Below are 23,207 nucleotides of genomic sequence, written 5' to 3'. Positions count from 1 at the left end.
TTATAACCAGAGAAGAAGCTAGTGGCAGCTGAGCCTTGCCCTTACAAAGTGGTCTCCCCCAAACAGCCACCCCAGGAGCCCCGGGTCTGTTCAGAAAGGAATCCTTTGGCAATGGTGGCTGTGGCACGCAGAGTCCAAGATGGGAGGAGGCGGAAGGCAGGGCGACCATCTTGGTAAAGAGTTATTCCAAGAGCACGGGAGGGAAGAAGGAAGCCTGACCGGGGCACAGGCCTGCACACAGAGACCAACAAGACGGTTCAGGAGCCATTCTGGAACAGGAAGTGAGGGGAAGGGGGCCCCTGAGCAACCAGGAGGAAGGCAGTGTTTTCAGTATAAAGAAGGAAGTTAACAATACACACATATATTGAATCGTTACGTTGTACACCTGAGACCAACATAACGTTTTATGTCAAAGAGAAAAAGAAGGCAGAAGAAGGCTCCTTCGCGTGGTCTGGTTTTGCACGGGCTAGGGCTGGGCTCGGGTGCTAAGACAAAGGGGGAGAACGCGCTCAGCTCAGCTTCTGTGTGCCCTCGCCCGGTGCTTTACAGTCACCCCCTCATTTAATCTGCGCACCAGCCGAGATGATGATCTGCTGTTGCCATTTTACAAGCCAGAAAAACAAGGCTCAGAGAGCAGAGGTGAAGGATCCACCCACTCGTAAGCCATGGGGCTGAGGCTTGGACCCAAGACTGCCTGATCCCGGAGTCACAAGTGCAAGCCTTAAAGCCATACCACCTCTTTGCCTGCAGATGAAGATATCTGAGAGCCAAACAAATAACCAGTAAAGTGTTCCCGGCACTCAAAAGGGAGGCATGGGCTAGACATGGAAGCTCGAGAGTCCACAAATCAGCATTCACTCATCCATTTAACAATGTTAATTGCAAAGGCAAGCCACAGTCTGGAGAAAATATTCACGGTATATATATCTGACAAAGAACCTGGATCGTGTGTGTGTGCGTGCGCACGCACACACACACACACACACACACACACACACACACACACACACGTAGGCTTCATGCCCAGTGAGGTGCTCGAAGTGAGCCTTGAACTCATGACCCTGAGATCAAGACCTGAGCTGAAATCAAGAGTCAGATGCTTAACGGACTGAGCCACCCAGGCACCCCAGGATATATTTTTAAAAAACTCCTACAAGTCATTAATAAGAAGACAACCCATTAAAAGGGAAGAATAAAAGATGTGAACTGATACTTTACAAAAGAGGATATATGAATGGCCAAAAAGCACATTAAAAGGTGCTAAATATCATTAGTCATCAGGAAATGCAAATTAAAATCACAGTGAAATACCACCACGTACAAACCAGAATAGCTGCAATGAAAATTCCAAGTGTCAATGACAGTGTGGCACAACGAGGAACTCTCATACGTTGCTAGTGGAGTTTTAAATAGTACAACCACTTTGGACAGTGGTTTTGGAAGTTGCGTATAAGGTTCACATACCCTGACCATGTGACCCAACAATTCCACTCCTTGATATTCCCCAAGAGAAGCAAAAATGTGTCCACACAAAAATCTGTATGTACATCAATGTTTTGGCAGCATTATTTATATTAGCTCCAGAAAGGAAATAACTCCAATGTCCATCAACAGATGAACAGATAACTAGACGATGGTCTATTTATGGGGTGAGTCTGAAACCTGGTCACAACGAAATGCCCAGGTGTTATGGAGAAAAACAGCAGTGAGGTTTCAGAGGCAGGCAGAGGATCCGGGAGGCCACAGCCTGCAGGCTTCTAGATCACATTCTAATAATTTGTTTTTTGTTTTTTTTTTTAAAGCAAAGGCTTCCACAGTGGTTGACGTGAGGATAGTAGTCCCTAACTTCTTCTGTGAGCTGGGTCCTGCACAAAACACTAAGTGGGTCCCCTGCCCCATGCACACAGGGAGTCTGGGGCTCAGAGGGGGATGTGCCTGCTTAAAGGGGCCTCCTAAGTTAGTGCCAGAGCCAGGACTGTAACTGCACTCCCCTCGGAGAGCTCAGCTTTGGAGTCAGGCACACCGGGGTCACAGCCTGGCTCTTCTACTAGACGGGTAAGTGACTTAGCCTTCTTTGCTCATCTGTAAAATGGCATCATTAATAACACCTATGACAGGATTATTGGCACAGGATTATCCAAACTGCATTATTATCCAATTTTTCCTAGTACCAGCGACATTAGTAACTCGTACCTAGTGAGCAGGGGATATGTATTACTTGACACCCTGGGCACCCTAACCTCTAAATACATTATGGGGCCATGCTACAGAGGAGGGAAGCGGGTACATGCAGGCCACACAGCTAGAGAGCACCGAGACACAGTTCGTCGGGACGGTCCGGCATCTGAGCCTTTCTATCCCATGCAATGTTCCCGAACTCAATCATTCATGCGCCACTTTTTTTCTGTATCAGTAGAGCCCCCAAATTAGCTTCATCTTCAGTGATAATTTATGCGAAATTATGGGTTTTTATGTGTTAGTGATTTTTTTCCTGATACACATTATCATAAATATATAACCTCAAAAGTAAAAATAAAAAGTTTATACGTATCACTTAATCTCATAGCCTCCAAAGTACGTGTACCACACCAGAGAAACACTGATATAAAAGGACGAGTCCCTGGAACACTGGCACACAGCACAGGGGCCCCAGCCCCAGAGCTGTCACGCACACCAGCACCGGGACAGCCCCCGTTTACGGAGTTGGGATAAAGGAGACAGGGTGAGAAGAGGACACTCCACCACGATCGCCACCAAGGGGGCTCGTAGCTGTGCTCCACCAGGTCCCAGACGATGAATGTTCCTTAACCTCTCAGCCGGGTCCCAGGGCAGGGCAGGCAATGGGGCCAAAGAAGCCATAGAAGTGGACCTCTCCCTACACTGGAGGCAGTGCTTTGAGGACCTGGAAGCCATGTGGCTACAATTCACATCTGAGCCCTGGGCCAGACACCAGCTCTCTACGGATAAGGGCATTTTGACTTTTCTTCCTGAGGTCACAGCCAGACATCTCCCAGGCCCCCTGGAGTTTGGTGTGACCAAGTGACCAAGTTCCGGCCAATGAAGTGTAGCCTGGCTCTAAAAACCTTCCCTTATAACCTTCAACGTGTCCTCCTTTCCCTGTCTGCCGGCCCAACACCAGGAGTCCAGCAGAAGACCCTGAGGGTCGGGCAAAGCCACTGATCAGAATGGAGGAGCTGGCTCTTGACCACATGGACCAGTGAAACCCTCCACCTCACGTCAGACTGATGTGAATAAGGAACAGTCTTGTACTGTGTTCAGCCACTGAGGTTGTGGGGTGGTTTGTTATAGCAGGTGAAGTCTGGCATTTTCTGAAGTGTCAAGGAACTTCTGTAGCTACTGTTCTGGGACTCAGTCCTGGGGACTAAGGCACCAACACTTCTCTAGTGTTTCTGAACAATGCTGGGCTGCTCCCAGAGTAGACATTCACCAAATAGGATTTTAGACTTGTTGCTCATGGGCCAGGTACATGCTGCGTGGTACTGGATGGCAAATCCTGGCTCCATTTTATCCACAGGGTAGAGAAAATATTAGTGTCTCTGGCACTGTTTTGGGGATGTGATGTGATCGTGCAAAGTACTGAGTATGCAGTGGACACCCAGCGTATGGTGGTCTTCTCGCCCCTTGTCCACACTCATGCTGTGGGACTGTGGCCACAGCTTAGCACACAGCCTCAGAAACCCCCAACCCCAGGGACATCCAGTCTGGGTGCAGGTCAGCATGCTGGCTGGGTGAGAGCCCGTTGGGAACACAGGGAGAGAATCCCTGTGAAGCGGGAAAGAGCCAGTTCCTATAGCCCCAGAAGAGTACAAATGCCCAGAGAGCAGGCGAGAAAGATGAGTAGACCAGAAAGGAGGAGGAACGTCCAAGCGAGTGGGCAGAGGCGGAAGTGGGTGGGACTTCAAAGGACACCATCAAGGAAGGGGAAAGACAATCCACGGAATGAGAGAAAATATCTGCAAATCATCTATTTGAGAAGGGACTGGTATCAAGAATACATAAAGAACTCTTACAAGTCAACAGTAAGATAAATAACCGAACTGAAAAATGGGCGAAGGTTTTAATAGACAATTTCTCCAAAGAGCATATACAAATGGCCAAAAAGATATGAAAAGGTACTCAACATCCTTAGTCATTAGGGAAAAGATGTCAGAAGTGACAGGGATTTACTTTTGTGCCAAGTCCAGAGCTTGGAGCTGGGAAACACAGGGTTCCTGCCCTTACAGGGGGGCTCACCACAGAGCTATGCAGTTGGTAAAGGCTATAGACATGCCAGGTCAGTTTATCATCAAGAGCCAAATCAGGGTAGCAGGTCGTAAAGGCAAAGTCTTCTTAATAAGAGTCTGTAGACTGAATATATGTGTCCACCCAAAATTCGTATGTTGAAGCCCTAACTCTCAGTGTGGTCGTGTGCAGAGTAAAGAAGTAATTAAGGTGAAATGAGATCATAAGGGTAGGGCCCTGATCTGATAGGATTAGTGTCCTTATAAGAAGGGACATCAGAGAGCTTTCTCTCCCTCCTCCCTGCCGCTCTTCAGGCATGTACCTAGGAAAGGCCATGTGAGGATGCAAGGAGAAGGTGGCCCTCAGCAGGTAAGGAAGAGAGCTCTCACCAGAAACTGAATGGGCCAGAACCTTGATCTCTTAGATTTCCTGCCTCCAGGACTGTGAGAATATAAATTTCTGTTTTTTAACCTACGCAGTCTGTGTTTTGTTATGGTAGCCCAAGCAGACTAATAAGGAGCTTACACATACTAAGGTTCTGGGCAGATGTTGAAGCCCTTCCCATTGGCCCAAGCACAGGGTAGGTACCACCTTTACCCCCATGTTCCAGCTAAAGAAAAGGACAGAGCAGATCGGGAGTTTCCCCCCAGGCCACCCGCTGGTGAGCAGCGTTACAGGGCTCTGCGAGGAGGCAGGCTGGCGTGTGAGCTTATGCATTGTGCCCACGCCATGATGCAGGTGACAGGTCCGTGGGCTCCCCACGTGCATGGAGTTGTCCGCTGCCAGCTTGGCACTTACAGGTGCTCCATAAACATCGGAGGAAGGATGGAGAGATGTCTAGGCCTAGGCAGCGACAATAGGGAGTTCCAGGGCTACCAGGGCCTCTGGCTTCTACACAGCACAGTCTCCATACTCTCACCCAATACCCCGGTGTGTGTGTGGGGGGGTATTCTTTAAATCCCAACTCAGGACCGGTGAGTGCTATGGGGAATCCAGGTCAGTAGACTGTGCTTCTCAAAGTTTAATTCTGGTTGGTTCTTTCAGTGACTCTCTCCACCACACCCATGGGAAGCCATCTCCCTGAGCATCCAAGGATGCCGTGATCCCTAGGACCTCAGGATCTACACAATCAGCTGGCCAGGAGACCCTGTGAGAGCACATATTCTGGGGTTTTCAAGGACCACAGCTAGCTATTAGCAAAGCTGGGTCTAAAATCCAGATCTCACACCATCTCCAGCCTCTTCTTAGGCCAACGCTTGGGGAGGAGGGATGGGCCGGGTGTCTGACACCCTGACTCTGCCAAGTCTGCACGTTATAGTGCAACGTGTCTACAGGGACTCTGGCCTCTGGGATGGTTGCTTTTGGGGGCTGGGGCACCAGGAAGGCTCAGTAGGGGAGAGCTTGCCTGTAGCTGTTAACTGGGCTCAACAGAGACTTTGGTGGGAGGGATCTTTTGGTTTTGAAAGGTGGGGTGGACCAGAGATATGTACCTTCTGACCCCAGCAGACAACTCAGCACACCATGGGCGAGTGACTGTCTGTGGAGTGGAGTTTAACTGAGCACCTACCTGCTCTGGGGCAGGTGCCGTGTTAGGTCTGGGTACTGATTTCATTTGGAATCATATAGGCCCTGTCCCTTCCCCTGTGGTCTGGCAGGGGATCCAATATTTTACACATACATTTACAAATGTGACAAGGCCATGAAGTAAGCTCCCAGGGCTCTGAGAGCATTGGGACAAAAGGCCTGGCTTGGTGTTGGGGGGGGGGAGGGCGTCAAGCAAGGACTCCCAGAGGTGACAGTAGAGCCCAAGTTTAGGGAGGTGGGGTGCAGGTGGTGGGGAGGGGTGGGGGCAACAGGAGCAGGAGAGGATATCTCTTGCAGAGGTCCCGGGGCTGCAAAGGTGCAGCATTTAAAGCATAAGAAGCAGACCCAAGGCTGGCAGGGCTCTATTCTGAGGGCCAAGGGTGCCACTGAGGCCTGTTAAGCAGAGGATCAGCTATGCCTTTGTAAAAGCTCTGCAGACTATGGCGGGCAGGAGACGCTGAGTGCTGGCGAGGAGATTCTTGGGAGCTTGACTGCGGCGGGCAGGGCACTAAATGGGTCGAGGGATATACAGCAACAGCACTGCCCACTGGTCTGAGCCCCAGGTGCCCAGATGGTGCTCTGGGTTTGGGGTGTGGGTCCGTCAACGACACGTGTACAAACTGTTTGTGACAACGCCCAGAGGCGTCCTTGGCGTCATCCCCCCCCACCCCCACCCCGAGCCTGCTCCGTGTGCTCCGTCATCTCCTTCTCGTCAAGCAAACGGCTCCTGAAATCCGCCGTCCCTCTCCCCACCACCCAGGGAGCCTTCCAGAATGAGCAGACCGAAACCGACAGCCTCAGCCGGCCATACTGCCGCCCCGCAACATGGTTACCCTTGACACGGAGGCAGCAGTGGGGACACCGGACAGTGTTTTTCTGCCCGACTCAGTGGCTTCATCCCCATGGCTTGGTGGCCTATGCGTGCCAGTCCACACTGGGGCTCCCGCGGGGCTGGGACCATGCGCATCCTTACAGCCGTGGGCCCCGAGTGCTTGTGGAGAGCCCCCACCAGGGCTGGGCTGCCTCTGCCTGCCGCTAACAGCAACTCCCACCTTGAGAGAAGTCAGTCTCCGACTTCCACACGTGTCCTGCTTTTGAAACTCTGGGGTTCTTTCTCTTTTGGATTCAAGGGAAGAGCCTTGTGCTGGCAATCACCTAACCTTAGCAATTAAGCTCTGCCAGGAGAATTTATAGAACTGTTTAGAATTTATAGAACGAACATGAGGGAGGAGGTGGAGGGGAGATCTTAGAGGCCATCTGCTCCTTCTGTAGGACCCCGCAGGACAAGGGACTTGCCTGAGGTCACACAGCCAGCAGGGAGCAGGGCTGGGCGGGGAACCAGGGTCTTCCGTGAAGGGTCCGTGTTCTTGTGCCATGAGCTGAGGCCTGGCATGCCCGTGGCTTGAGAAGGGGGTCCCAGGCAGACTGGGCTCCTGCCCCTTTGGACTCCAGAGTCCCAGTGAGGAGGACTGGCCCCGCACCAGCTGTTCTCCCTGTCGAGCTAGGTGGCTGGTGAGATAAGGCGGTGGGGTTGCACTTTCCCACCTCCCCCACCTTTCCCAGCAGAGGCGGGGCCTGATTCTCTTCCCCCCTGCCCAGCTTGAAAACTTCTAGGACTTGGAGCGCAAGGATGTGCTCTGGGCTTGCTTCCTGGCAGGCCTCAGAGAGTGACACTGGAGCAGTCTTTCCACCCACTCACCCCTGTGGCTGGCAAGGCCCAGAAGCCAGCGAGGGCAGAACACTTGCTCTGTCAGCACGTCGGCCTCATCTGCCAGGGGCTGTGGCACGGCGTCACAGTCGGTGGCTAGCTGAGGCTGGCCCTTTCCCGGTTTTCCAGGATTCACTGGTTATCTCTGTGCACACAGCTCAGTGCCTGGTCCCCGACTGTGGCTCCCAGTGACCTTCCTGGGGGGGGAAGGCCTGGATGGAGGACGTGGTCCTGCCTGCTCATAAGCACACACTCTGGCCCAGACGGCCTGACTTGCCCCTTGCCCACAGCACTGTGACCTTGGGCTTAACTGTTACTTCCCCTCTCTGACCTTCCGTTTCCTCATCTGTAGAATGAGTACAGTAATGGAATCTACGTATCAGTCAGTGTCCCACCAAGAAACAGGATGCCCTCAAAGGGGCCAGAGGAGGGCCAAGGGCATTCACGTGTAGACAGCATTTCGAACAGCGTGGGCACAGGGTGGGTGTTATCAGCTTACAGAGGTGCCCAGGGCTGTCCTTCTCTGTGCTTCTGGGCACAAGCAGAGTGCAAGCGAGGGTAGAAGTCTTAGAGGCGATGACCTTGGACCCACTCTAATTCAGGGATGGCAAGAACGAGATCAATGGCCCAGGGCTCAGTGCTTCACTCTCAGTCACAGGGGTCAAGTGCCCCACTGGTGGCAGCAACAGCAGCAGAGGGCAGTGGCCCTGCCCTCCTGGTGTTTGTGGAGACCAGATACAAGGCAAGGCGCGTGGGTCGGGGCCGATGGAGCAGGGAAGGAAGATCTGGAACAGTTACTGAAAGTGGGAGCGTGGTTCTTGCGGGGGAGAAGCGTGCAAGTGGAAGAAAACCCTTGGTCCGGAAAACTGCTCTGCCGCGGCCTGTGATGTGACCTTGCGCAAGCCTCTCCTCCCACTGTGCCTCTGTCTCCCCTTCTGTAAAAGGAAGGACCTGAGCGAGAACGCACGTTCCAGGGAATGGTTACATAACTTAATAGGATGACTCAAACAAGAAGAAAAGGACTGGAAAATTCTGGATGAGCCATACATCCACAAACTTCCTTTCCGTAGGGCTCGGCGAGCCTTCGATGCTGTAGTGTGCACTGTGCTTCCCCACGAGGAGATGCGGTCCACGTTCTCAAACTTACGCGACAGGAAAAGCGTGTTTTGCTGGATCACATCACGGGACTGATGTCTGAGGAGTGTCAGGCTAGAAGAGTGTCAACGATTCTTCCAGCAAGTGCTCACTGAGAAAGCTGTGCCTACACTCACGTAGGGCTGCCGCAGACCACAAGGGACGCGGAGGCAGGATGAGAGGAAGCACCAGGGAGACGCTTCCCCGAGGAAGGGCCGGAGGCGCTGGGCAAGGCAGGGGCTCCTGCTCTGGAGGAAGGCTTGCCCCACGGCGGCTGGTGCAAGGGGGTCTGAGCTCTGATGCTCTGGCTCAGGGGAGAGCGGCTGGGCCTGGATGAAAAGTAAATCTGAAGCAAACCGACACGATACAACAGGTTCCAGCGAGAACGTGTGCCATCCTACCCACCACTTGGTGCTGGTGGGACGTTGCTCGGCAGGGGCTCTTCCCCAGCTCTGACACATCTTGGCCCACACCATGGAGAACTTGTCCTTCTTGGCCTGACACTCAAGGCCTTCAACAATCGAACCCCTCTCCTTTTCTCCCAATGCTCCTGGGTAGCAGGGGTAGCTGGTGCAGCCCCTCGGGCCTGACATGGAAGCAGTGGCCCTGAAGGTGACAGGGGATCTCAGCTGTGAACAGAAGGGCCTGATCCTATGTCACATCTGGGCGGCTGAGGCCAGAGAGAAACGCCTTTGTCTTATTTGTGTCTTGGTTACAGCAGGTTAAGCTCCTATCGTGACTGAAATACACTGGTATTTTTTTTCAAAGATTTTATTTTTAAGTAATCTCTACAGCCAGGTTGTGGGGCTCAAACTCACAACCCCGAGATCAAGAGTCACATGCTCCATTGACTGAGCCAGCCAGGTGCCCCTGAGATACACTGGTAGTATTTCTTTTATACAGATGAGGATACTGAGTTTAGGGTATGTGAGGAACCTGTCTGATGTCATAAAGCTGAAAATCGAGGATCCGGTTTTGACCTTGTACCCGACTGAGTCCTGAGCCTGTGTCCTCAGCCCCACGGCACACAGAGCTTCCCTTCCGGGAGGTGCAGGTCCCCTCCAGGAGAGGACACGAGTCAGGGACCTCACCCTCCACCTTCCTGTTGCAGAGCAGGACTCCTGGGTCTGGCAGGGGAGGATCCGGGAGTCAGGGTACTTAACTATGCAGGCACCCGGGGCCCCAAGAGCTCCTTCCTCTCCTTGGCCAGTTGTCATCAGGGGAACCAGCTGGTCTGGGCTCCATGCAGGGAAGTGTGGCAGGAAGGAGAAAGGAAGGAAGACAGAGGGCTGGGAAAGGAGGGGAGGCGCCCACAGAGCTGGAAACGCTGGACCTAATTTGGCAGTGAGCTATTTCAGGACTGCACCCTGGGGACCTCGGAGCAGAGATACTGGGGGAGGGCAGTCTGGGTGTGCAAATGCTCCTGGTCCACGTCTCCTCCAGAAGCTGTCAGCTGCTCCTGGGCTGACTCGGGAGAGAGGAAGGAGGGAGAGCGGCCTGCCAGCACTTGTGCTGGGTGACGCGAGCTTGCTGTCTGAGCCAGGAGGGCCTGTGGGCGTCACTGGAAGTAACATGTTCGTGCTGTGTTTGCAGGAGCACATTGCAGGGCAAGAGCTCCCTGTCCACGGTTATTTGATCATCATAATTACGGAATGATCTCTTTTTTACTGATGAGAGACTGGGCCAAGGATAGGGGTTCAGGGAGTCAAGGCCAGAACCTCCAGAAGGGGCTGAAGTCAGGCGTTGGGGTGGGGAGGCCATAGCTCTCCGGATGCACAGAGCTTGGAGGAAGTTCCCCTGAGGACTCCCTGGATGCAGAGAGCGAAGGGGCCAGGGCTGTTGTTGTGCTCAGGGCCTGGGGTCCCATCTGCATTGGTTAAGCTGCAGGGGTTGGGGGGGACCTTCATCCACTCGCCCAACAGACATCCACAGGGTTTGGCAGGCTCTGAGCCAGGCAGTGTAGCAGGAGGAGTTTGTGGTCCTGCGGGGCGACGTGGCAGTTGCACAAGGTTTCACGTCAGGTGGATGGTGGGCAGACCCAGAGCGAGGCCCTGTCCCTTCTTGGAACAGACCGTATCCGTCTCTGTCCCTGGATGCCCACAGTAGCCTCTCTTTTCTTCTCCCTGTTGCCATTCTTGCTGGGGCCTATCTGTTCCGCACCCGGCAGCCACAGAAAACCTTCAGTGGCTTCTTGCTGAACTAGGAACAAAGCCAAAATTCCTTCCGTGGCTGAGGAGCTCTTCTCACCTGGCTGGCCCTGGCTCCTTCTTCAGCTTCATCTATTACCCCTCTGCCCCCTCAACCTCTGGGCACCGGTCACGCCGCCCTTCTTGCAGACCCTTACCCTTGGTCAGGGCTCCTCACCACCTTTGCACATGCTGTTCCACCTGCCTGCCAGGTTCCGCCTCTTCTCTCCTGCTCTCATCCGCCTCCCTCCCGCCGGTCTCTGCTGCTCTTTGTCAGACACCTCGTCCTCAGCACAGGCCAGGCCGGGCCTGCAGCCAGGATGCTCACAGCTCTCTAGAGTTACTCAAGGGGTGTCCATCTTTTCCCAGACTGAGCTCAGTGACGGCAGCACCCGTTTCTGCTCGGCACACGGTCACGACACACGTTTCTCAAATGATGGATGAGTGGATGAGAGACAGACGGACGTGGCACCTCGGAGAGGGAGATGACACTTGACGCTGCAGAGACCAGGGAGGGGCTTATGGTGGGACTGTTGTTCATAGGGCCACAGGCCCTCACGCTGGCTCAGGGGCACCTGACGTGGTGACCCTTCCACTCATGAGGAACCCCTTCAAGTGCTCCCCAGACAAGTGTCACCTGGTACCATCTGCCTTCTCTCTGTGGCCCTGCCTCTTCTCTCTTTGTCTCTCCCTCGTTTGGCTTCTTTCTTGGGCCTCACCGGGCCCAGGGTCAGGAGCTGTGCTCCTCAGCTCCACTCCTGCAAAGCCAGCAAGAGGGCAGGGGTGAGGCGCCTGACTCTCTCCCTGGAGCTAGAACCAGAGCCAACAGGTCCCTTCGGGGAGGGGGAAGCCACCTCTTCGACCTGCAGTAGTTTGGAGGCCTCAGCACTAACTTTTTACCCCAATTTCAGAATTGGGGTCTTCACCAAACAGGCAGTAAAGTGGGGTAAGAGGAGGGTGAAAACAATAGCTGTTGATTGAGCACTGACCAGGTGCCAGGCACCTTATCTCTTAACCTGCATAATTTCTTTTAACTAGAGCAATCTTGTGGGCAGGTAGTGTTATCATCCTCACTTTATGGATGAGGAATCTAAGGTTCACCGAGCCAGGTGACCAACCTGAAGTCCAACGGGGTGAAAGGCAGGGCCAGGATTCAAGGTCATGTCTCTCTGACTCCAAAGCCCGGCTCTAACCCCTGCTGAACTCTGGTCACAGCGACTGGTTCAGGGATGGGCATGTGATCCAACAGGGCCACCAAGAGAGAGGGACTCCCAGGACTTCGGGAGCTGTTCAGGGAAGAGCCTGCAAGGTGCACCCCATCTCGCAGGGGGGTACATCCCGGGACGCTCAGCGGCCAGGTGTGGTGCGAAGAGATAGCAACTTTACTGCTGTAGACATGGTCTGGCAAAGTGAGAGAGCGATTTTGTGGAGTCTAAGGTGAAGACCACACAGAGGGAGAGTGGAGAGATGGTAAGAAGCCAGGGATGTCATCAGAGCTGCTGAATCAAGCCTCACCTGCAGCTGTACTTCTAGACTTCTTAATCCCTGAGTCAGTTTTGTTTTTTTTCCCCCGTAAGCCAGTTTGATGGTGTGTTTTATACTTGTGACCAAGAGAGTCCTAACTTGCCCAGAGAGGGGTCTTTGGCAGTGATACCAGACCAATGTAGGTTGCCTCACAAGTAATACAAAGGAGGAGGAAATTGCGTAAAGCAGACTGTGAATGTGTGTGTGTGGTTTTCTGAGGGGCAGATGGGTTCTGGTTTATGCAGGGAAACCACTCCCAACCGCTTGTGTGTGGTACAACCTGTGTACCTCCCTCCCCACTGTTCCATCCCCCACCCCTCCCCTGGCCCAGAGCAGGGTCCCTGAGCTGGGGAGAGAGATGCCATGTTGGCCATCCCCACCTGGCCTATGACTCATAGTCTCACCCACACGGTGCTGCTACCTCAACAAACCGAAGCCCTTTCTCGGTCCCTGACACCTGCCACTGAGCTGGATTTTAGCAAACAGTCTCCTCTACGGTGTATTGGGTCACCGGGAAGGGACCGCGCATTCACAAAGCACTCAAATTTGGGGCTTGGATCAAGTGAGGTAATAGACATAGTCAGGGAGAGACCTCTGCAGTGAGAGGTGACAACGCTTATCATAAAGCTTTCCCCTGTGATCCACTATAGGAACACGTGGCCGGCACGACCCTGTGAATTCATATTTTTACAAATCCTGTGGCTGTTTTTTAGGTAGTGTGACTATATTGCATTGCATCTGAGGTGGGTCCAAGATAAACTGTTAAGCATACACATTTAAAATATACCACGGGGCGCCTGGGTGGCTCAGTTGTTTTAAGCGCCAACTTCGGCTCAGGTCACGATCTCACAGCTCGTGGGTTTGGGCCCCACATTGGGCTCTGTGCTGACAGCTCGGAGCCTGCATCAGATTCTGTGTCTCCTCTCTCTGCCCCTCCCCCAATCATGCTCTGTCTCTCCCTCTTTCTCTCTCTCAAAAATAAAATAAATATTAAAAAAATTGAAAAAAAATAAGATATACCACAATTTTGTGACCTTGACTTGGGAATTCTTTATTTTTCAATATGCCAGGGACCTCAAAAAATGGCAATGGCCAGGCAGGCCTCTCTTAGCCATTCTCTGCATCTTCTAAGGATGGGAGGTTTCTTTGGTTGCTCCTTTGCCCCCTTAAAACAACTGTGCTGGGCCTGAAGGACGTATCCACTAGGCTCCCTCTGCAAAGAGGAGGCTCACAGGCAGAGACGGGAAGGGTTGTAATGTAGGGGCCTCCCAGACAGTCGCGGGAAGGGCCATTAGCGGGGACCCACGTCAGTCTGGATGCTCTGGAAATTTTACTTGCATAGTTGTAACATTCTTCCACCGGCAGAGCAGCGTAATGATGGGCTTACGGGGGGAGGGGGACGTAAGCTAGCATGAGAGAGACACAGAGACATAGAGACAAAGAACATGCAAGGGCAAGGCATCATCGCCTGTGGCTTTCACTGACTGTTCACTGCGTTTTGTTACTGTGGGCTCTCCCATTTATGTTTCCTTTTCCTTTTTTTCTTTTAAAAATCCCACTCCCCTTTCTACAGGCAACGAACACGTGAACGTGCAAAGACAGCAGTGGCCCGGCCTTAATACCCCTCCACTTGGCATGCCTTGGAGGGGATGTCGGGGGGGCCAGATGGGGGCTGGGGCTGGCTGTGGCCTCGACAACACCCGATGAGACAGAGAAGTTGGGGTGTTGGGGAACGGTGGGGCTGAGGGGGCCTGACTGCTGTGCTCTGCCCAGGGAGCCCTGACCCAGGATCAGCTGGACTGAACTTCCTCCTCAGGACTTCTTCCTCCAGCTTTGCCCTGGCAGGAATCACCCGCCACAAGCTGTTTTCTTGTCTCTGGTGCCCCTTGGGACATCAACCTTCTGAGCCACCATGGGTGCCATAGACTGAATGTCTGTGTCCCTGCCCCTCTGCAAATTCCTGTGAAATGGTATTAGGAGGAAGGTCTCTGAGAGGAGATGAGGTCATGAGGGCAGAGCCCCCCTCACAGAAATGAGCCCACAGAGCTCCCTCATCCCTTCTGTCACGTGAGGACACAATCAGAAGCCAGGAGACGGTCTGACTGTGATCCTGGCCTTCCCAACCCCCAGAATGGTGAGACACAAATTTCTGTTGTTTAAGTCTGCGGTATTTTTGTTATGCCAGCCTGAGGAGACTAAGACAGTGGGGAAACAGAGGCAAAAACCAGAGAAGAAACTACGAGCCACCTCTGCCACTGCCCGGAAAGACAGTTTACCTTGGAGTCCCCATCCACCAGGACACCCCCGCTGCCACCCCCATCACCTCAGCACACCCACCTGCACATGCTGGCCTAATTCCCGGCAGTCCACACGCGGTGCCTGGTGCTATCCCCAAACTGCCCTCCCCTCCTGCCTGTGTGTCCCACTAGAGTGGCAAAAAAGGCCACGGTTTTGCTTCCTCCAGTTCCCTGACTGCTAGGCCAATGCCAGGTAAGAAGCCGGGCTGCGCAGCCTCCTGGACGGCCCTGGGCCTGCCGACTCTTGGGCCTCCCTCTCCAGGAAACGATGGCTGTTCCTGTGGTTTAGGACGCTGTTGGCTGGCTGTCCTTTTCCTTGCTGCCAAATACATGCTAACGTGCACAGTGAAGCTTGGAGTGGCTCGCCCAAGGGAAAGCACTTACCGATTACACTTAAGAGCACGACCACCTGAAATCCAATGCGTACAACACGTCCCTGACTCTAATGGCAGTCTCCTGGTTCTTCAAGAACCAGCTCAGGGAGTGTGTTCACATCCGGCCTGTTGTCTCCGGGTCAAAGGCCTCAGGGCAGGAAGAATGTGGGCTTTCCCCCAGGTACACTGTTTTCCCAGCAATGTAGTCCATCCAGAAGGCAAGTTTTTCAGAAAGCCCTGGGGCAGCAGATTGAGCCCAACCTCCTGTAAGAATGTCCTTCATCTCTGGGCCTGGACCACAGCGCCCGAATGTCCACAGGGAGGACCCAGAGACCCAGTGTGATCCTCTATCAACCAGCAAAAACCCTGCTGTGTTTTCAACACTAGACTTACTAAAAGAGGGAATGGCTTAGCATTTCATCAAGATTCAGAAAAAGGTTTTCAACCATCGCCCTTAGGAATTGCCAAAGCCCAGATGAGAAACCTTGTCTTCCCCTCAGCGGCACCTCTTCCTTAAACGCCAATCGTGCGTGAAGTGACTTCTTCAAGCCTGCTCCGACTTTCCTACCGTTTCCCCAGGACGGATAAGTGACAACAGGACAGAAACTAAGCAAAAGCAGTACTTCCCCTATGCCAGTTCTCAGGCCTCTTTCACATACTTTTATTTAGCTCCCACCACCCTCTGCCCAGAAGGCCTGGCTCCCTGCTCCCCTTCACCTGCCAGGCAGAAGCAACCTTTGAAAACTATAATAGCTGTCACTTTGCTTTAAGGCACACAATCCTGATGTTAATTAACCTCTCCTGAGCACCTACTGTGTGCAAGGCCCTGCTCTAAGAGCACACACTTTCTGAGTCATTTAATCTTCAGACAACCCACTGATAGATCACTGTTATTATCTCCATCATCATTACCCACCTCAGGGCTCATCTCGCTGCACTTTCATGAAAATAAAAAACGCTCTCTATGGAAGTGTCTGCCCTCCTTGCCTGTGCCCTTTGGGGGTAGGGACTGGGTCTGACCCACCGCTACATGAGTTCCTGCATGGACAAATAAATGGGGCAATGCAGGAGGCTGCTCCAGCCACCTTTGCCCTCAACATTGAGATCAAGAAGGCATGAAAATAAGTGTGTTCTGTATCTTTCATTCCCTCCTCCACGGGTGTGTCTGTTCAGGGCAGGGGCTGTGTCTGTCCGGTTCACAAGCATATCCCTAGCACCTAGCCCAGCACTTGGCCTCGGAACACCTGCTGGATGAATGGAATCACTCACGAGCTCAGCTATCCACCGGCCCCTGCTGTGCACTGAACACAATGATGGGGGTAACATGCAGATGGACGAGACTGGTGCTGCCGCCCTGGGCCAAGGTCTCAGCAGCCAGATGTGGGGCTCCTTATGGCAGGGCTTAAACAATGGGTGTCTGTCCCAAACCTGGAGCCTGAGGTGGTTTTAGACTACAGGGAAGGAGCTGACCTGGCTGCACTGAGTCACATAGAGCTGGAATGTCAGAGCTGTAGGAAGTCTTAGAAATCAAGAAGTCTACCTTCTCATCTGAGGAACAGGATCTCCACCCAAGCTTGAGAGCCCTACCTCTTTTTATCTTTGTATCCAACCCTGCCGCCCTATGCATGGTCAGCCAGGAAGCGAGTGCTCCGTAAGCGTTTGTGAAATGACTAACTGGCCAACCGAATGAAAGAAAATGAGGCCTCCCATTGGCTGGGTAATTTGAGGCAGACTGGTCAGATGGAAAGAGAAGTGAACCGTGACTCCGGAAACTTGAAGTTCTAGTCCTGGGTCTGCCACATCATCCCCTGAGTAGGTCCCTTTCCTGTTTGGGCCAGATGGGGCCTATTTTGCCCCATCTGCAAAATGGAGCAGTAGAATTAGATGGTCTTAAATGGAGGAGTTTCCAGCTCTTTTGATCTGGGCAGGCAAAAGGTCAGAGCAGGGCGGACAGAGTTGGGCTGGGATAGCCAGGGAGCCTCGTGCGCAGCACGTGACAGGCGTTCTGGCTTCTCCCAGCAGAAGCCTCTTCCTGGCCTCAGGTTTGGGCACCGGCACATGGAGGCCTTCATCTGCGCCTCCCCCAGCCCCCATCAGATCTGACAACCACCAGTGAGCTTTCTCCAGGCCCCAGGGAACTCAGGCAGAACACAGGCCACAGAGCATCCTTGTTTTCGTCCGTTTCAGAATTCAAGCAAACTACAAGGGTGAACCGCGCTATGTCATGGAGACAGGCCACGATATTTTCCTGATTAAAAAAAAAAAAAAGATAGGGTTCTGAGCTCCACTGTGTGACTTAAATGTCAAGATTTCTTTTACCAGAGGAGATCTGATGACATTCTGGAAACCAAGTGTGAAATTTGATTCTGCCTCCCCAAAGAGCTGCCATTATCTCAGGTTGGTGGGGGGCAGTTCTAATGAAGCCCCTTGATGGAACAGAAGAGCCCCAGGCGGCAATTCCTGCCAGCACCAGTCTTCAGTCCTGTTTAGGTCAGTGACCCTGCACAGCTCAACTAAGTACCTGTGCCTCTGTTTCTAACATGCAAAATGCAGATACAACTGTGCCCATTCCTCACTAGATTGCTATCAGGATCATTTATCAAGATTTTATCGATAATTTTAAACAAACAAACAAAAGAACAAGACTTATTTATGCGCTGAGAACTCTGCGTCAGGCCCTCTCCTTAGCATTTGGCATGCATTATCTCATTTAATTTTACAGCAGATGAATGAAGAAGGTATTAGGATTATGCCCATTTTAGAGACAGCAACACTGAGTGTTGGGGAGGCTGAATATTTTACCCAGGGCCATAGAGCTGGTGGTACGGCTGGGATATGAACATAGTATCCAACACTTCTTGTGTCAGGCACCATACACAAGACCTGTACTCTGTCCTCAGGGGGTTTATAATTTAATGAGAGAAATAAGCACATGTACAAAGGGTGAACAAATGAAAACGAGAGTATTTTCAACTGGATAAAGCCTCCTACAAGCTCAAGGCATTACTTCTTTCTCCTGCCCCACTAGTTTACAAGGTATGTTACATATGTAAGTATACACGGATATGCACGTAAATGCTATGTACGTTTATATGTGCAGGTGATAAAATCTGTTAACACGGGATTGCTTCTCCATCCCCTCATCAGTCCAAGTGAACCTTCTAATCCTGTAATTGTCTCCCCCCCCCCCATCCTTTCTTCCAAGGAGTCCAGGCCAGTTCGGCCCAAGTTTCTCTGCTTTTGTGATGCAGATGTAGGCCCTGGGCTGAGCACGCAGAAGCACAGGGAGGAGAGAGGCTGCTCCAAAGGTTAAGACAATTTACATGATAATGAGCTGGGGGTGAGGAAGGAGGGAGGTCGAGAGTGAGGGAAGAAAAGGGGAGCAGGGAGCAGGAGTGGAGGAGGAGGGAGGAGGAGGGAGGGGGAGAAGGAGAAGTGGAGGGCGAGGAAGAAGAAGCCGAGAAACAGATGGAGAAAAGGGGGAGAGGAGAGGAAGAGAGGGGACCTCTTAGAGGCAGAGAGGAGGAGAAGGAACCAGAGAAAAGGCGGGGGAGCGAGAAGAAGAGGCCAAGAGAGGGAAAGCTGCGGGGAGAGAAGGGTATCTGCAGAATTTGGGGGGCCAGCAGCTCAAGAGAGAGAGTGGAGGTGGGGCAGGCATGAGGAGGACAGAAAAGGACGTCTGAGAAAAGCAGCAAGAGTTACCCTTTGGGTCCCTTTGCATACTTTTAGAGAGACTTAGGATAAAGAACGAGATTTTTTTTAAAGATCTGTTTTGCCTGGTTGTGCTGTGCCTGTTTAAGTGGGTCTCTGCTCTGGACCTGAGCCACATGGATTACAGCTTCAACAGGGTTCCCAGCTAGATTAAATATGCACCTATTTTGCCTGCATGACCTGGGCCAAGTCACTGAGCCTCTCTAATTTTTTTTTCACTTGTAAAGTAGGGATAACCATAGCACCCTCTGCACAGGTAGCTAGTGTTAGGATTAGATAATGAATGTAAATCGTGTAAACTGGGCCCTGGAATTTACAGATTGGAAGCCACTATTATCAGCATGTTTAGTTCCTAAAGCTTCAGTTCTCTGATCTATGTACTTGCTGATCACTCCCGCTGGGTAGCAGGTAGCAGGTAGCCCGTGAGTTCCAAGGAGACTTAGCACACGGGGCCCAGCCCAGCCCCACCTGAGACTTTGCTGCCAAGGTCTCGCCTTGTTCCTGGTCAGCCGGTTTTCTGGTCTGTGCCCTTCTGCCCCAGTAGCCTTCTCAATCCCAGGCCCCTTTCTTCCCCTCATCACCACACACCCCTCTGGCTGCCCTTCCTTTCCAACCCGCATGGAGACCTCACACCCCAGCGTGCCTCCCCCTCCCTCTACCCCCTGCTCGCACAGGAGCCATCATGAGAGCTTCCTTAAAAACCCACTTTCATCCCTCCCCAACTCAAAATCTATCAAAAGCTGCCTGCTGCCAATAGGATAAAACCCAAACTCCTCGGTGCACTTTCCAAGGCCTCCCGGATCTGGACCTAGCTAACTGCATCTTCTAACTCTCCCACACCTTGCAGTATCCTAACCTCTGTTCTGGCCACTGGCCTCCCCTGTCCGTCAGATCTGTTTTGGTAGCTACCAACCCACTGTCTTTACTCCTGTTCTTCCTGCTGCTTCGAGTCCCTTTCCTTACCCACCTCAGTCCCCATCAAGCCACACCCCTGCTTCAAGGTCTGTGCCAGCCTCTCTTCCCCGAGAGGGTTTCCCTGACCTCCCACACCTCATGATGGCCCAGCCATTCAGCTTGTGAACCCTGTCTTCCAACGAGATCAGTTCCTTAAAGGCTCTGTCTCACATGCCTCCAAATCCTCACACAGCACTTAGCACAAAGCCTTTACCCACAGTACATACCCAACCAACATCTGTTCATTCAGTGATGAATTACAGGTACTTCCCCTTTTTTCTCCGACAACGGAGAAAGTTAGAAATGTCATTCTACTCAAGGGATTGTTCTGAAGACCTACAATATTCTGAGCACTGTGCAGGTTTTTATGGGTAAGGAGGGGACCGAAAGATGGAATGACACAAGCCTTGTGCAAAAGGACCCGAAATTATGAGGGATTTCTTATTCTAGGCTCCCCTCGTGGGCTTTATGAGTTCCAGAGCCCCCTGAAATTATAGGCAAAATTTCCCAGATATGTGCATGGGACAGACAGGAAGTCTCCCCGCTTTCATTAGCTGCTCAAATGGGTTTTGAACACCCTAGAGAGCAAGGGTCATGTTTCTAAGGAAACAGTAACACAACCAATTTTCGTATTGGTGGGTGAGTAAATGCTCGATGGAGAGAAAGACTTGAGCTGAGTTTCACTGTCAAGGGGAAGGAAGGGAAAGCCTTCACAGAAGAGAAGGGAGCTAAGCTGGTTCTCAGTCAACAGGAGGAATTCTAGGAGGAAGAGAAGGGGAAAAGGGCATTGGGAGCACAGGGTATGGCCTAAGACAAGGCCTGGAGGCATGGGAGTGTGTGGTATCTTTGGGGAGGGGCCAAAGATACCCCCTGTGGTCCCTCTGTGGGCTTCTGTGGTCTTCTGTGGCTGGGGCATGGGAGGTAGAAGCCCCAGATTGATGTAGGGGGATCCCTGTTACTTGTCCCAGGTAGAGGCTCTTTCAGGAGTGGGCTCATGCACAATCATATGACCTGGGGTGTCTACATGACAGAGAAGCTGAAAGAGAAACCAGTCACTCCTCCCTCCACTGGGGGGCCAGGGTAGGTGGTGAACCAGCTGCCAAGAGAAGTCAGGAACACCTGTTCTAATGAGGTACAGCAAGGAAGCTTCTAGATGCTTCTCTGTATGGAGAGTGCAAAGCTGGCTGGCCCAAGGAGGCTCTGGATATGGGGCTGTCTTCCTCTAGATAATCCATGATGGGTTGGGGGAGGAGGGCAGAGGTGGGGAAGCCAAGAGAGTGAGGGAGTCTTTAGAGGCCAAAACACAAATCTGGGTCTGCTCTGCATTGGGCAGTTCTCACAACATCCAAACAGCAGACTCTCCAGGTGGGCAGCCCCTGGGGTCCTGAGAGAGGAAAGAGATTGGAGACCCAGCATCTGGGGTCAGGGCATCTGGGCACCACCAACTGGCTGGCTGTAGGTAGACCTGACTGGAAGATTCCAATACCCCAGGGCCCTGCCGCTCTCCCAGGGTGCAGTTCAGGCTTTCTCTCTTCCAACATGCCAGGCTCACTCCTCTGTCAGGACCTTCGTGCTTGTTTGGAACCTTTGTCCCCTTCTGCTCCCATGGCTGTCTCTTTCTCATAGCCTAGTTTCATCACAAATGTCCCTTCCAGATTCAGGGGAAACTGTCTGAAGTAGCTGCCCCCATACTCCCACCCAGATTAATGTATAGGGGTCCCTGCACTCAGCTTCCCAGACTGCAATCCATGCTGGCATGCTTCCAGAAAACATCTTCTCTAGCTGCCTGGCTCACTTTGGCCTGAGTCTTGGGTCAATTTTTCTTTTCTGCTCTCCACAGGTGACATAACAAAGGGAGGAGGTGCCCATGGGCCTGGAGACCTTTGTCAGCCAGAAGGATTGTGCCTGAGGAGCCTGAGTTGCTTTAGGGATGGGTCAGGCACCTGCCATAGTGCCACCTATGACAGGACTGGGCTCCGACCCTACCGTGTCCAATGGACTCTCCAGGGCAGCCCGCTCTGGTCCTGGTCTCTCTTTGCACTGGCACCTTCCCTGCCCTCCTACGTGAGGACTGTCTTGTCTTGTGTCACAAAGGAGACACAGCCCCAGAGGCCCCAGGAGCCCCTGGCATAAGTCCTTGATATATCGTATTCCTCCCAATTCCCAAGCAATGTCTGTTCAGGGTAATAAAATGGAGAAAAAAAAATTCCACAGGAATAAGTAGAGCTTTCAGAACTGAAGGAGAAAAGCATTCCAAAGTCACAATGACTTGTCTGGGTTTTAATCAGGGCAGGAGAATTTTGGGGAGGAAGAGCTGGTTGGGAGGCAGGCATGGCAGTGAACACACATACCCTTGGGAGATCTCACGGGCCGTGCATATGTGTGTGCATGTAAGCGTGGAGGGCATGTGCTGTGGGCACATGGACCTTCTGTACTGTAGCTGTCATTTGGTTAACAGAGATTTGGGCACCTTGCTCTCTCTTTGGCCAAGAGGCCTGTGGCCTGTCCTTGTCTAAAGATCACACCAGGCATTTCCTGCTCTGGGCTTTAATGCCTGAGTTAATGAAAATGAGTTAATGTATAGAAAATGCTTAACACAGCACCTGGCAGCTAGGAGGTGCTCAGTAAGTGACAGCTTGTCAATTACCACTGTGGCCATTATTATTAACACAAATGGAGCCCTATAGCCATCTTGGCTAATTCTGATGCTCTGAGTAGGTATGCGCTGACTGCCTGGTTTCTTGGGGCACCACCCACTCTGTGCTCATTCCTGAAGCCCCGGCAGCCAGCACCGTGCCCGGCTCGCTGAAAGCCATCAGTTCATGCGTCACGGAAACAGGACTGAAGACCTAGCATTGCCACTCTTTCCACAGGCCCTGGTTCTATGACAGAAACCAAAGCAGGTCCCCCTGGTGGGAAGTGCCTCCTTTGCAGAACCACTGCTGGACTTGGCCCCTCAGAGGAGCAGGGGGCGGGGGGCGGGGACCCGGCCCTCCTGCCAGCACCAGTCGTCCCCGTCCCGGGCTGGCCTTCAACACACCCTCCGGCACCAAATACCCCTGTGGAGGAGGAGCCAATGCCTGAGCTGGGATGAGTCTGCCCTATGGAATTAGAATTTTGTGTGTAAATTATTGAATTTTACATGTAAAGCTGTCGGCCACAGATTACTTACCAGATGAGGATAGTTTTCCTCTGTGAGGGAGATGATTTTTAGCAAAGACAGGATATGTACGTAGCACACTACTGAATCACACAGTAATCAGAGATTAATTCTCTCCATCCAGAGGCTCCAGTGTGGGGCCCAGGCGCTCAAAGACCTCCCCACCTTCCCTTCTCCACCTTCCAGGACACAGGGAAAGGATTGCTGGGATTCACGAGCCCACCAGGGCACAAAGAGCCACTTGTGGATAGAATTCTCTAAGGCTGTTTTCCTTCTTTCCCTTCCTCTCTTTTATTTAGCTTTGCCAAGGAGAGCTGTATATGGTTCAGTCTT

The 23,207-nt window shown here is 52.5% G+C and overlaps 1 protein-coding gene across 1 annotated transcript in view; it reads right to left on the bottom strand.

Moving 5' to 3' along the window:
* The window catches only part of GNAO1 (G protein subunit alpha o1), a 158,707-nt gene that overhangs the window by 49,722 nt on the left and 85,778 nt on the right, over positions 1-23,207 (bottom strand). The gene's annotated exons all lie outside the window — the stretch shown is intronic.

The sequence above is a fragment of the Lynx rufus genome, unplaced genomic scaffold (assembly GCF_022079265.1).
Source record: "Lynx rufus isolate CCGP_SWC_20201006 ecotype Redwood Valley unplaced genomic scaffold, mLynRuf1.p SCAF_16, whole genome shotgun sequence".
NCBI lineage: Eukaryota > Metazoa > Chordata > Mammalia > Carnivora > Felidae > Lynx > Lynx rufus.
Note: the sequence above shows the minus strand (reverse complement) of the source record. Positions and strands in the feature narration are given on the sequence as shown.